Genomic DNA, 12281 nt, shown 5'->3' on the forward strand with positions numbered 1-12281 from the left:
CCCATGGAGCAGGGGTGTCTTCCACTTCAAAGATTACCCCAGGACCCTGGATTTGGTTAGAAGTCCTCTCATTCGGCAGCTGACTCTTCCCTAAGCCCTGGTGCACAGCACATCTGTGCAGGAGCATGCATCTTGGGGAGAAGGGTGTCCTGGGCAGGTCTCCCACACACAATTGGAAGAGACAAGGAGAGTCCTGCCCTGGTCTTGAGATTTGCCTCCTGTCCCAAGCCACCTCAAGCACAGAGAAACCTGTTGGCAAGATGTGCTTCATATTGATTCCCCACCAAAGGTTGTGTGTAGCTATAGCTGTAACTGCACACTCAAACACAGAGTCACACAGATGCTCATGTGTACTTGCTTTTGTGTGGATTTCTTAAAACCCATGCAGGGCTGTAAGGAAATCACTGGGGCCAACCAGCAGCTGCCAAGTTTCCAGAACCCCTCATGCACCCCCCACAGGAAGCCCTTTCTCAGTCATCCTCACCAGCAGCTAAATGCATTTTGCTCTTGTTCTGGCAAGTGACTAGTTCTACCATTTCTATTTCGGCATCTATTAAAGATTTTTAAGGCTTTCACAATAGCAATTTCGAAACTACCAACTATAACTTACAGATATACTTGTGTTTTACCATGAGTAAAGCCAGCTTCAGCTCAACATAGAAAACATGGGCAAGTAGGACATCTTCATGTCTAAAGTAAGAATGTGCAAGGTCTGCTTTAATCATGACGTGAACACACAGGAACAGACAAACCCATAATTAGCTAATGGAAGGAGCTCACCACAGGTGGTCCACCAGTTCCTGCAAAGTGGGAAACAGAACAGCCTCTGGCTCCCTTCCTGTCCCTGGTGAGTCCCTGCCCCTTGGCGGCCACACCCCATGGAGACCCCAGGCACCAGCTGGGGACTAGCCTGGACCCTGAGGGACACGCCTCCTTAGGACGTTTGCTGGTCCAGCCAGATCCCTGCCCCAAATCGTGCTCCAGAGCTGAAGGTGTGGGGCTAGGTCCACCTCACCCTGGTTAACTACCCGCATTCACACAGGCACACAGACCAGCCCAAGCCAGCAGCAAAGGGTCTGCACACGCAAAGCCCTGTAGACCTGGTGGCATTGGAAGCAGGCTCCTTGCCACCACATCTCACCTTTGTCAGCTTCCACACGAGCACCCAAAGTTTCCCAGCGTGGAAGTCAGACTAGGTACTGAGGGGCAGCAGGAGGCCAGGGCCACCCACACTGTCCTCGTGAGGAAAGCCCTCCTGCAGACCCAATGCACAGTCCGAGGAGCACGACCTTGATCTACGCCTGCTTCCTGGTCATGGACCGGGTGGCATTGGGAGTGGCCCTGGGGACACTGGGGAATGTCCTTACTGGAAGGCATACACAGACATCCCTGGCTCTTCCAGCCGTGTGCCCTGTGAATACGTCAGCCACTGCGGGTAGGGAGAAGAAGCGCGGACGTTTCCCAAGGACTGCCTGATCTCTCACGTCTCACTGAAATATGGATCATTAATCTACTCAAAAACCTGAGTCTCTGACTCCAGGAGACTCCACATCGAGTTCTTTAATTACACAAAGGGAGAGGCCACTGTGCATTCCCACTCCTGGGCCGCCTGTGACCGTCTAGCCAGATGTCCTCACGTCTGCTCTTGCTGGGCCTCACCGCAGGGTCTCTGGTGGTCTTGTTAGCACACAGGAGGTCTTCTGGATGGTGAGTGCTCTTCCTGGGCTAAGCCCACGTCCAGAGCTCCTCACCCAAGGCCAGCTGGCTCTTCTGGGCTCACACTCACTTCCTGGAGGAGCAATGGCAGATCCCCAGGCCGCTGAGTTCCGGCATGGAAGCGCAGACCAGGAAGCACATTGGCAGAGTGAAACGCCATTCATCTGTTCTGAAGATATCTGATCAGTGTCCAGAGATAAGACCAGTTGCTACCCTCCAGAAGCTCATGGCCATGTATTCAAAATAAAGGGGAAACGTATAAACCTGCAGACTCCCAGGAGGTGCCCAAGATGTACCTGAGATCAGGCCAGGGAGGCACTTGGTAATCTGGACTGAATCTGGGAGGGTGGCCGGGGCTGGCCTAACAGTGGAAATGAAAGGAGGGTCACAGTAGGCAGAGCCCCATGGACACAGCAAGCTCCACTGCCACAGATGGCTCAGTCACCCTGGCCACAGAGGACCACAGGGACGTGACCAACATTGTGCTGGTGAGCACAGAAGACATTGTCCTGAAACTCAGCGGTGGCAGCAGGTGGCAAGCAGAGCCCGGGGCGTGGACTGCGGAGAGGGGGATGGAGGAAAAGCTCCCCTGCAGGAGTCTCAGGAAGAGGAGGAGGGCGAGGAGGAGGGCAAGGACCTAGGAAGGCTCAGGGAGCAGACCCGGGCCTGCCCTAGCTCTCTCTCCACCACAGGAGGGAGAACCAGCCTGCCTGGTGAGAGACTCGGAAGGTCCTCCAGGAAGCCCAGCTCTGTGGCCTCAGCCACGGGCCACAAGGCAGCCTGTGGCCCATGTCAACAACAGTGGCCTCCACCTGGGAAGGCAGGAAGCAGGACCACAGGACCCTGGTTTTCAAAACAGGATGTGTTGGACCAAATCTGTGCTCACAGAATATGTCCAGCTCCTCTCTGTTGGACTGACTGATGGCTGCCTTGATCGGGTCTTCATCTCGCCAGTAGAAAATGAAATTCTCAGGCTTTTCATTGATATCCCGAAAGCAAAACATGGTGAATGCAGTTTCCCCAGTCTTTCACATGGAGGAGTCTCCCTGGAAATCTCTGAGGGCTCCCCACCCCAGAGCCCACGGTCAGGAGCTCTCACCGTCCTCCAGCAGGGCTGAGCCCATCACCCACAGGGCTGCTGCCCCTCTCCTCTACCACATCCACCCTTGTCCTGTCTGGACGCGTCTTACACCACAGAAGGAGCCACCGAGCTGCCTGTGGTGCACCTGGGCTGGGGACATGCATGATACTGTGACCAAACTGGAAAATGACGGAAACTGAGAAGGGGCTGCGGAGCCTGTTTCTCCTGAACTGCTTTCTGGTGCTGTGCTCTCTCCCCTCAGAATCATGAGGCCTGCAATACAGACACCAAAACGTCCTAAATGACATTGCCTACTTTCAAAACCTAAGCCATTGCCATTAACTCAAATCTAAAATAATCCTCTTACAAAACTATTTGAAATTATTCTCTGAATAAATCAACTTTATAACTTCTGGTTTACTTTTCTTTTTAAAACATACACAGCACACCAACAAGATGGAGAATTTAAGATTCTTAAAATTTTACGTACTGCAGTTTTAAAGCTATTTTAAACGTGCATATTTTCAAATCATAAATTTTGAATTCATCTTATAAGTTCACACACACACACACACACGCACACACACACACACGCACACACACACACACACACACACTCATCTTGTTGCAAAGCTAAAATTCAAACCAGACGTGATCCTTTCACGTTTAACTGATTTCTGAGCGCTCTTCACGGTTTGAATCTGGCTGGGCGGGGCCTCCTCTGATTATTGGGGATGATTCCATCTTCACCCTGTCGTTGGCTCTCTGGGGGATTCTGAAGAGGCAGCCCTCAGACATGGTGTGGCTGCAGTCTCTGCCAGACACCCAGGTGCTGGGCTGGTGAGGAGAGAGCCTGAGCCAGAGGGCCCTGCTGGAGCCCAGGCCCTGCTGGACACCCAGCAGCTGGGCTGGTGAGGAGAGAGCCTAAGCCAGAGGGCCCTGCTGGAGCCCAGGCCCTGCTGGACACCCAGGTGCTGGGCTGGTGAGGAGAGACTGAGCCAGAGGGCCCTGCTGGAGCCCAGGCCCTGCTGGAGCCCAGGCCCTGCCGGCCTTTAGTTATAAAATCCAGGTTTTAATCTCATCAACACTTCACTAATTTAGAGTTCCCTGGAGCAAAATGAATGAATTGGAAATAAAGTAGATGTTCCCTTTGGGAAATCACTGACTAGGCTTTTGGAGGGCATTTTTCCTGGCAATTTTGGGAGAGAATCACTCTCTTTGGACTTTCCTGATTGGAAGGACTGGAGGAGACTAAGGCTGCCTCTGATGAGGCAGAGCTGGGGAGGTGGACAGCACGCGCAGCAGCTGCAGATCCGACCTCCGGCATTCCGTCTGTTTATAGGCTTATTCCTCAACCTCAACGGCCCAGGATCTCTAGCCAGTGGCCATCCAAGGAGAGGGGCGTCTCCTCCGTGCTATTCTTCTGCGTTCTTACAGAAAGAGCTTTGTCCCTGGCACCACTGAAGTCTGTCCATTCCATTTACAACCATCTGGGTCCAATGGGCTCGTTTTCTCTGCTCCAAGTTGGGAGGCAAGACATCCCGTCTCCCTGCAAGGAAAAGTGGAGAACGTCCTGACCGCTGAAGCACAGGGCCTTCACTCTCCTGGCTTCTCCTAAGAGCAGGCGAGGCAGACACATCCCGGTGGCCACGCTTGGAGCTGCAACCTGAGTCTCCAGACTGACCCACAGAAAGACTGTCCCACACTGTCCATTCTGCCCTGAGCCAGTCAGTGGCCACAGCCTCTTGAGTGAGACTACTGTGCCTGAGGAATTGAACTCCTGCGTGTCTTGAATTTGCACTGATTGAAATTTAAATGCAATTATCAAATGGATATACAGAGTGAGCAATGCCAAAGAGAGCCGCAGACTTCATTTACACTGATCTTGTGCACTGATTATCACATCCTAGTAAACATGGAGGAATAGTTTATTTCCGCATTGACCAGTTTTGAAGCCTTTGACATCTGGTCCTCCATAATGTTGTATACTAGGAAGTCACTGGTAAACAGGTGAATGCTTTCTATCGATGCACAGCATCTCTTCCACTTAACACTTTGTAGACAGATGAAAGCTGAGTGTGACTTGAATCCCAGGGTCACTGCACTGCTACTGGAGCAGAGTGCTTGCTGGGGGCATGTGAAGACTGGAAGCCTCCTACCTGGGACCAGGGAGTAGCATCCACAAGTCAATGGAAGCCTGTCATTTTATGTTTGTTTTTAAAACTCTTCTGCTTCATGACGTTGAGGCAGGTGCAGGAATTCAGACTTGGTAGGTAGTGTGGTCAGAGTCTGCTAGGCCAGCTCCTCCAGTGTCCAAATAGGCTGGACATAACTGGCAGGCACATAAGCAGCGACGGGGACCCTGGAGTTGCCGGAAGCTCGTGCACTCGCGCCTGCTGTACCATAGCCCACCTGCCGGGCAGTGCTCCAGGCAGAGCGCAGGGCCTCCCTGGCCCCACTTTTCTGTGGTCTGAATTACGAAGATGGCAGTATACTGTGCTTTTCATGACCTAGCGTACAAACCGGTGACCTTTCCCAGTTTGTAGGAGCAACTCAGGCACCCAACCTGCTCAGACGCCGCTCGCAGCCTTGGGGACCATGCCCATCCAGCCACAGGGCAGCCAGTACTCACACTGCATTTTTCTTTATGAGACCAAGTACTGAAAGCACTTTATTCTGATTATGCTGTTTGATTTAATTAGGGTAAAGAACATACACAACAGATATAAAATCACCTAATACTGGCACACATGTTTCTGTAGTTGAGAGAGAAAACATACTATTAATCAAGCAAGAAAATTTATTAGTGACTTACTGGGCACAAAATAAGTTCGAAAAATTAAGAAAACAAAGAAAAAAATTACATATGTCCCCACAGCTCTAAGATCATGTTAGCATTTTGATTAATCTTGACGTTATCTATAATCTTAAAGCCTGTCTTCTGGCTGAATGTGTAGATAATATAATCTTATTTCATTAGCTGCATAATATTTCTAGGACAAAATGTTTCTGTAGCTTCCATTATGACAGATCAACCGCCCCCATGTTTTAAAGCAGGGGTCCCCAGGAAGACTCCTTCTGCTAGGTCAGTCGTGACACGTGTGTCCCCTAGGGCTGGCTCTCATAGGCAGGTCACAGAGGTGTCCTCGCTGGCCCCAGGCCTCAGCCCCAACATTAGAAGCCTCTGCTGCAGTAAACAAGTCAGTTCTGCTTCCTCTGTGGTTCCTCATATCTGGGGAAACAGCAGGCGTGTGATCCCTTCATCCTGGTGACCCACCTGCAAGGCTGTGGCAGCGGCCAGGAGAAAGTTCTAGAATGTGCAGCAGCCTGAAGGCAAATCAGTCCCCTAGGGCTGTAGGTCTTGGTAGGACTTGGGGCTCTGTCTGAGGTGAGCTTTTAGCACAAGGATGACATTGCCAGGCATAGTTTACAAGTCCCTTTGTGACCATGTCACTGCAGGGACATGCAGGATGGACAGTGGTGGGGGACAGTGGTGAGGGCGCAGGAGCAGAGGGAGGCCAGGAGGACAGGTGCTCCGGGGAAAATAGCTGTGGTCAGATTCAGGACGTTTCTCCAGAGGAGCTGGATGTGGCGCCCTTCCTGACATGGACTGCGCGTAGAGGAGGCAGGGATGGGCTCCAGATGCCGGGGCAGTGCCTGACTCCGGCTGGTGCCTGGCCCTGCAGGGCCTCAGCAGACACGTGGTCCTCAGACCCTGAATATCAGGTGGGAGCAGGGACCAGGAAGGACACCAAGGCTGACCCTCCTCACCCTCCTACTCTGAAGCATAGGTCCTCTGGAGTTTTCTGCTTCCACACTAGTGGGGAGGCCCAGAAAACCCGATCATCTGTGAAAATCAACATCATTACGAAGCTGTGCAACCTTCCACTCTGCTGCCTCGCTGTCCCAGAGTGCAGGGTCCCTTCTGTGAACTGCTCAGTGTGCCCTGAAGCAAGGTGTGGAGAGCGTCAGCGTGACAGCACAGCTGGCCCTCAAGCCTCTGGGTGTACACGGAATTCACTTCAGAGCCACACTGTGCATCTGACCTGCTCGGGTAGCAGCACCACGGGGTTATTTGCAAGCAATTGGAACTCTGCTGCTCTTGAACACCTTGACGAGGAGCCGGGTCAGGCCATTAGGGGAATGAACATCCACTGTGCAGTGACCCGGTGACCATGGTGAGGCTGGCCGCCGGCACAGGGAGCAGCAGCTTGTTCTCGGGGGGACCTGGCACACACACACTGAGGCTTAGGTGTTGCCCTCGCAGGTCAGAGAGGATGAAAAGAGCGTTTGGGTAGAGAGCTGTTACCAACAGCACCTGCACCTGCCCACAACTTACAGATGTCCACCCAGCCTGTCTGGTGACTGTGGACACTACAAGGGGCAGGGAGAGGAGGAAAAGTGGACCTCTCCTGGAGAAGTGCTCCCTTTTCACCTTTGGCAGGAGGGACATGCCACGCTCTTGGACATGCAGCCTCCTACACGTAGGTGTTAGCACAAGGACTCAAACATATTCCTAAGTCCTTAAAGTGACCACTTCAAATGCACACGTACTCCTGGTCCAAAAGCGATACAGCACCTTTCTGCTTCAGCCCTTGAGAAGCAGGCAGATGCCCTTGAAACGATGCTTCTGAACCCTTTTGTCCTTCAAGCTCCCAGCTAGACCCCTAGCCAGACCTGGTCAGCCTTGGCCAGACCAGTGAGGGCAGCATTCCAGCCAGCAGCTGAGTGCTGTGCTGCCCAACAGGACACGACCCTCCCACTGACAAGCCCCAGGCACCTGGCTTCTCCATGGTGGCCATGCGCCATTTTGCTCTGGTTGTCTGGTGGCCTGCGTCACGTGCTAGGACTTCAGGTGGGACTATAGCGTGGACAGCTGACATCTCTAAAGAACTTTGAACGTTGCAGCAAATGGCATATTCAAGCCATTCACTAAACCAGTTAATGGGTAGGTGAGAAAATACTTATTTGTCCCACACAAACTTGTGAGAAACCTGAGTTCTGAGGTAGAACCGCTGAGGGCAGCTGACAGGGTCAGTGCACGGCCAGAACAGTGCACTGCAGCCTGCCCTGCACTCGGGTGGCCAAGTCCTCAGCATGTCTTCACAGCAGGCATGAGGAGCACTGGGCACACAGCTGGAGGCTGGCCAGTGTGGGGAAGTCTGAGTGTCCTGGCAAGTGTGAGGGCCTGCTTCCCCTCCACGCTACCCAGCCTCCAGCTGCAGCAGGAGGTAGCCTGAGCCCTCTGAGCAGAGCTCTGACCCGAGGCCCTCTGAGCTCCCCTGCTGGGTCTTTCTACATCACCTCCTCTTCCAAATTCAAAAATGGTCTTGGGAAAACCAGAATTTTGCCTGTTTTCAGACCTGGGTTGTTTGCAGACAGAAATTACATGAGCGTTGGGTCATTTTGAGCAGGCTCCCTCCTCTGGGGTGACTCTCATCTGGAAGGCTCTGCCCAGAGATCTCTCTTTCCAGGTCCTTCCTCATGGTTTGGAGTGCCGTCTCCCTCTGCTCTTCCCACAGGACAGGCTCCTTCCTCTCCTGTCCCCTGCCGTTCCTCACCACACCTGTGATACTCATGAGGCTGCAGGTAGCAGGAAGTTAAGAGCTTTCTGTTGCTAAGTCTTCAGGCTCAGAGCGCCTGCGTTCCCTGCCTCAGGGCCAGCCACCGCCGTGGCAGAGCATGTCTCCCTGCTGGGTGTTGTTTTGTTGGCTAGCCACTTGCTTTAAATTAGACATGCAGTTTTCACCTTAGTCACCTGGTGCTATCAGGACTCAGTCCTGTGGGCCAGGGCTCTGACAGATCTCATCAGAGGGCACGCTCCATGCCCCAGGGACTTGGGCACCTTTGCCCAGGGCTATATGCCCAGAGTCCAGAATGGCGCCTGGCCACAGTGGACACTGGACAGACATTTGTGTTCATTGCATCACAACTTCCATATGCTCCTGTGGACTCTGGCCTCCCACAGGGGAGGTGGTCACATGCCACGGTGCCATGGGCGTGACTGAGCTGTGATACCACCACATCTCACCCTCAGAATCTGCCGGCAGTGATGAGGGCTCTCCTGGAGGCAGCCCTCCACCTCTGTGGGTGCTTCTTAGCTCTTGATATCTTGGAAATACTGGAAATGCCTGTCTCTGGTGTTGAATTCCCCAGGGATGTCTGGAGCAAGTGTTTAGGCTAAAAGGAAATAGTTTTAATGTTTGCTTTTTGTTTCATTGCAAGTATTTGGGATCCATTACTTGTTTCCTTTGACCTATTATTTATCTTTCTAAAACTCTGGTCAGCACATGCAAGTTGCATTAAGAAGATCCCTCAAAGGCCTGGGGCCTCTGAGAGCTTTGGGCCATCAGCATGTGCCGTGAGCAGCTAGGGCACGGGGTACACACCTTCCTGCTGAGCACAGCATCTCGAGGCTTCCAGGCCCTCCAAAGGCCATGGCAGGAGCTCCGAGCACAGGTCACACACAGACCCAGAACCAGACCTCCTGAGGGAAGACCTGGCTTGGCCGCCCTGCAGTCCCGGGGAGGTGCCCCTCCTTTCCTGCCTCCCTCTTCAGGATGGGGACAGGCTGGCACGTTCTCACAGGTGGTTTTAAAGACCAGGTGAGTCATGTTTGTAAAGTGCTCACAATAGCACTGGTGTGCAGAACAGCTGTACAATGCTTTTGTTAAATGAGCGACTAAGGACAGGGACCCCATGGAGACCAGCATGAGAGTCTCAGTAGGCCAGGCTAAAGGAACTCTGAGACTGCTTGGGTGGCGGGGAGGTGTCAGAAGAAAAGGACTAAAATTTAACCCAATTCCAACAACAAATGAAATAGGACTTCTTGTCTTTGAAGCTCCAAAACCAAGATCAAAATATTTCAAAGATAAAAGAATTCTATTCTCCTAATCTGTCTTTCCTCACTCTGGTCTAACATGGTATGATTTTAGAATACTTACATCAGACTTGCAAATCAGGTTTAGAATCATCAAATAAAAATGTCCATCCGTCGGCCGGCTTCACTCCCACCCGGTCCATGCTCGTTCCTGCTGCCCCCCTGAATTCTGACGCGCTTTCCAAGGGGTGTATTTTGATCACCTTTATTCTTTGTCATTTCCTTATTTTTCAAATGATTTTGAATCCATGCTTCATCTCTCTTGCTTTGGATGACACATGCTTCGTGATAAGACCTACTACAGTGAAGGTGTCTTCATGTCCTGCATCCCTGGGGGTGAGAACCTCTCCTGAGCTGCAAGTCCTCTCTTGGTTTCCTTCTCTAACTTCCAAGCCAGACAGGTCTGGTGACTTGGGGTCGTCTGTTGTGAAACCGTGAGCTCTCAGCTCTTCTGTGTTCGGTGCCCTTCCAGAAAGCCACTGTGGTCCCTGAGAGGTTATTAGCCCTGTACATCAGGTTCCACGTGGCTTCTGTAAGTGACATGTCGTCTGAGGTCAGTTCCGATGCTTCCTGACTTTGTCTCTCAGCAATGGCCCTTGTTGCTGCTCCAGGGTGCTTTGGATATTGACTTCTTACCTCAGTAACAACTATTCAGTGCAGACCAGGTGGGGGGTGCCTGACAGGACTTCTTTAGCTGGCTGTCTCGGGTGCTTCCCAGATGCTTGGTGTCTACCCACACGCTCATTCATTCAGCATGTTCTTACTCCAGCTCTCGCTCATGCTGGTCCACGATGCTGAAGACAGAGAGACCCAGGCAGAGCGTGGCCTTCAGGGCAGCTGGCCAGGAGTTCACCTCCCTGTGACGGAGGAGGAGGGACCCATGGAACCTGAGCTCAGTCCTCTTCCTCACCAAGACCAATTAGATGAACTCAATTCTCTCTTCTGAAAAGGCAGCAGAAGCCTCTGCCCCAGCTTCACACTCCCTGTGGGAACAGATGAACTCACACCTCATCTGACCCTGGTTGCGGGGCAGGATGGAGGGCCAGAGGTCCATCTGTGATTGCAGGTGGACAATCACACCCATTTTTACATGAGGAAGCAAGGGGCCGAGAGTGACGGACTTTCTCAGAGTCACAGGGAACTTGGTTGTCAGACCAAGTCTGGTGGACCTTCCGACCGCTCAGCCCAGAGACCTTCCGCCAGTGTGACACAGACCCTGCCCCAGCATCACAGACCTCCCAGCACCGTAAGGGACAGCTCTGGGACTGGAGACGTGGCCTACGAGCGGTTTCGGCTCGTTTCCCCACTCTCAACGTACCGGGACACGACTGCACACCTGGGAATCGTGTGTGCCACTCCAGAAGCAGGCAGGGCCCTGGGCCTGAAGAGCAGTGGAGCTGAGGCCCTGCCCTTTGGCTACGGCTCTGTCTACCTGAGCAGCAGCTCGGCGATGCCGTCGAGAGCACCGGTGTGGCCAGGCGGGGGGCACACGCCTGTCATCCAGCAGCTCAGGAAGCTGAGGCAGGACGATCGTGAGTCCAAAGCCAGCCGCAGTAACTTAGTGAGACCCTGTCTCCAGATAAAAAATGAAAAGGACTGGAGATGTGGCTCAGTGGTTACGTGCCCCTGGGTTCAATCCCAAGTACCACCACCAAAAAAAAAAAAAAAAGAGTACCAAGTACTGCTGTGTTGGTGTGCCTGGTCGACCAGAACAGCAGAGCAGAGGACACATGGGCCAGGCAGTGAGGCTGGGGAAGAAGACCAGAGCACTGAGCTCCGGGCCGTGGGAATGGGTTTGCACAGCAGGACTCCCCAGATAGCTTCTCTGAGCTGAGTCTCTTCAAAGGAAACACTGCAGGTGTCAAAATCAGAGCTGCCTTTCATGAGGGTGAGCCACACCTGGAGGAGGAGGTGATATCCAGCACCTTTCCTCACCTGCAGAAGGCTGGCTGGTCTGCATGGGAGGCTGTGTGGTGCCTTAGATGGGATCAAAGCCATGGTGTTCCCTTCCACGACAGGCCACAGGTGGATGCACAGCAGAAGAGTGAGGGTGGCCACTGGCACAGGACCCCAGCTCAGTGCCTCCTCCAGGCCTCTCACCTCAGTCCCCTGGCGAGGCTTCCCTGGAGCTGGGGGCTGCTATCGTCAGGGTGATCGTGTGTGAGTTTCTCATGGCCCAGGGGATGAAGGGGGTCCCAGGAGGAGGCTTCCAGACCATCGCCAAGCAGAAGCAGGCCCCAGGACCACTCCTCCTGCCAGCACAACTGACAAAGCCTGCCTTGGCTCCCAGGACTCCGCAGCTCAGGTGCACTTGTTTCTGCCACCATGGTTCTTCCTGCAGGCCTTTCTGCAGGCCAAAGCAAGCTCAGTGAGTGGCCTCAGTGCAACACCTGCCTGCGGAGAGCTACCGCGGAGAGCCACCATGAGACCGGCCCCTTGGGAGTAGGAGGCAGCAGCTCTGCCCGTGTCCCTCGGCCCTGCAGGAGTTCCAGCTCAGCCAGGGGGTGAAGTCTGCATGCTTCCAGTGCACTTCCTGTTCCAAGATGCTCTGGGTGAAGAGTTCAGGGAGGCAGACACCAGCTCCTATTCAAGCAGCCCGAGGCC

General features: G+C 53.3%; 1 protein-coding gene across 1 annotated transcript in view; it reads left to right on the plus strand.

Moving 5' to 3' along the window:
• The window catches only part of MYT1L (myelin transcription factor 1 like), a 338636-nt gene that overhangs the window by 276466 nt on the left and 49889 nt on the right, over positions 1 to 12281 (plus strand). The window lies entirely within an intron of this gene.

Source organism: Sciurus vulgaris (genome assembly GCF_902686455.1).
Source record: "Sciurus vulgaris genome assembly, chromosome: 14".
NCBI lineage: Eukaryota > Metazoa > Chordata > Mammalia > Rodentia > Sciuridae > Sciurus > Sciurus vulgaris.